At 31.9% G+C, this 2725-nt stretch overlaps 1 long non-coding RNA gene across 1 annotated transcript; it reads left to right on the top strand.

Annotated features, from left to right (window-relative positions):
- The first annotated feature begins 1466 nt into the window (after positions 1 to 1466).
- On the top strand, positions 1467 to 2520 carry LOC145163136 (uncharacterized). The gene is made up of 2 exons (XR_013739596.1): positions 1467 to 1560; positions 1781 to 2520. It is a non-coding gene; the product is annotated as an uncharacterized LOC145163136 (long non-coding RNA).
- The last annotated feature ends 205 nt before the right edge of the window (positions 2521 to 2725 follow it).

The following is a 2725-nucleotide window of genomic DNA, read 5'->3' as shown; positions in this document are numbered from 1 at the left end:
GTGGTGATTATTTGCTAAAAGCTTTGGTAATTAGGTTTTTGTCCCAAGTGCAAGAAATAGCAATGTACTTTGGTTTTTTTTCTTAGTTAAAAATAGCAATCTACTTTGGCATCATAAAATGCATGTTGATTTGGTAATTTTGGTTTTGTGGTGATTATTTGCTAAAAACTTTGGTAATTGAGTTTTTGGCCCAAGTGCAAGAAATAGCAATGTACTTTGGCTTTTTGTCTTAGTTTAAAAATAGCAATGTACTTTGGTAGTTTTCGTTAATGTTTGATAATTTAACTTATAAGTTTATATATGTTGTTATTTATTATGTAGTTGGAAAATCTTCGGACAATACTCAACGACCCGGCATGTAGGGAGGAGTTTTATTCATTTTTTCAATCACAGAATAATCAATGAGGAAACGATGGGAACGGAGATGATGGTATATATGGAGGAGCTTTATTTGTATGTTACACTTGTTGTCACACTTAGCTACTTGTTAGAATCGTAAAACTTTTGGTTGTTTTATGTAATTACCGGCGACACTATTACTTTTGATATTTAATCGGATGTTGTTATGTAATTACCGGCGACACTATTACCAACAACACTATTACCGGCGACCAAAATCGTTGATTAAAAAAAATTAAAAAATAAAAATTGTTATTACCGGCGACTTCATAATTAGCGGCGACTTCATCATTAGCGGCGACATAAGCATTAGCGGCGACAATTTGATCATTAAGAACAGAGCAGTAGCGACGACTTATTATCGGCGACGTGTTGCCGCTATGACCATTACCGGCGCCTTTTGTCGCCGTTGATTGCCTTTTTTTCTTGTACTGCTCTTATAGTGCTGCTTCAGTCGTTTTCGTCCATGTTCCTACTGTTTATCGATCTTTTATTCTAGGACTACTTCAACTCAGTTATATATGTAGTTCTTGTTTCTCCTTGCACTTTTGTGCACCTGTAAAACTATCTTTCTATTTTTGTCGATTGCTACAGGTTGTGTTTTAGTTAATTTTATCTTCTTTGTTCTAAAGAAAACTTGGTTTGTTACCAAATATATATTATTTATAAAAAAAAAATCATATTAAGACGTAACTATTTTTATGATTTTCTTGAAAAATTTGAAGCGATGCATGTTTCTAGCTAGTCTCGTTTTTGTTTGTTAATGAAATTGTGCTGTTAAAAAAAATAAAAAAAATAATTATTTAATAGAACAAACTAAAAAAATTTGTTTCTAGAACTATTTTTTGTATATATAAGCTTTGGCTGGCTCCGCATTCGTATGCGCCACCTAACTCTTGTTTTATATTAAAAAACTGTCTACGTTTAATTGCCTGCTGGACCCATGTTGAAAAAGAAAAAAAAAAAAAATCATTGACATTTCTAGTTTTCGCACTTGGGACAAATCACTCAAACAAGCTCCCCGCAACTATAAATTGCTTACCTCTCCTCAATCTCAATCTCACTCTTCAAAAATCTCACTTCTCAACTTCCTCTTGTCTCAATCGCTGTTTCCTTCACCAGTTCACCTTCCTATTTTACCTCCCACGCCCGACCCTTCGTGTAAAATATCTCATTCCCACAACTTGAATGATCTTTTAGCACTTAATTAATAATTTCATTTTCACATTTGCATTCACACTTAACGTTGAAATATTTGTTGTTAATTGTTATATATATATATATATATATATATATATATATATATATATATATATATATATACTCTGCATGGTATCTCTATCATTAATCGCTTTGTATATTCTGGTATTTATTGACGCAGTGTAGCCTCCAAAAGAACACAGGAAAAATGGTTGCCAATAAATTGACAGGAAAGACCGACGTTGTCGATAACTTGAAAGAAAAGACCGATGCTGTTGATAACTTGAAAGAAATCCTTTGAAAGTAGTCATTAATTACAAAAAACATTATATAACTTTTATGAATAAAATAATTTAAAATGTAAAAAGAAAGAGTTAAATTTTGGGTTATGGAGCAACATTTGTACTTTGATAAATTATTGGTCACCATTTGTACTTTGAAATTTTATAGTTAGTTACAAATGACAACTTTGTAAGTTCACGACACACAGTGATGGCAAACAAGGCTGGTCCAAGGATATCGATGACATCGTTCTTTATAAGTTACATGACTGATACAGGAAAGGTGTTGGGACCAATCAAGGAGTTGCTTTCGGAAGATAATCCAGCCAAGTATAGAGAAACAACAGAAAAAGATTTTTCGAGTCACTACCATCAGAAAGGACTTACTAAAATTTCTGCTCTTATGCATTTCAAGATGTAGCTCAATTATATGACTTTGAATTGGCTCCAAGAAGAAGGTCTCCTTTTCTTGTTCTACTCGTGGTCACCTAATCTATCTTTAAAATTGTTTCTTTGCATTATAATAAAGTATTATGTTTTAATAAGAAGCTGAGAAAAAATTTTAGTGGCTATATTGTATGTAATTCACTACGCAATCAAATGTAATGTCAAACGTTAAACGCTTTAGCGGCTTTAACAACTCCAAGTACTGTAAAGATGAATTTACCAGTTGAACTCTGTTATATATTTGTTTTTGTGTACGATTGTTCCTCCCTCATATAAAGAATACTAGTATAAGAAAGATATTTTGATGTGCTTTTTGTAAGAAACCACTAATAACAATAATAGATTCCTAAATGTTAGAGAAATCATGCAAAACTATAATTTAATCAATACAAATATAT

Source organism: Lactuca virosa, chromosome 3, assembly GCF_052849685.1.
Source record: "Lactuca virosa cultivar CGN04683 chromosome 3, Lactuca_virosa_CGN04683_v6, whole genome shotgun sequence".
NCBI classification, from domain to species: Eukaryota; Viridiplantae; Streptophyta; class Magnoliopsida; order Asterales; family Asteraceae; genus Lactuca; species Lactuca virosa.
This window is presented reverse-complemented; position numbering and strand designations above follow the sequence as displayed.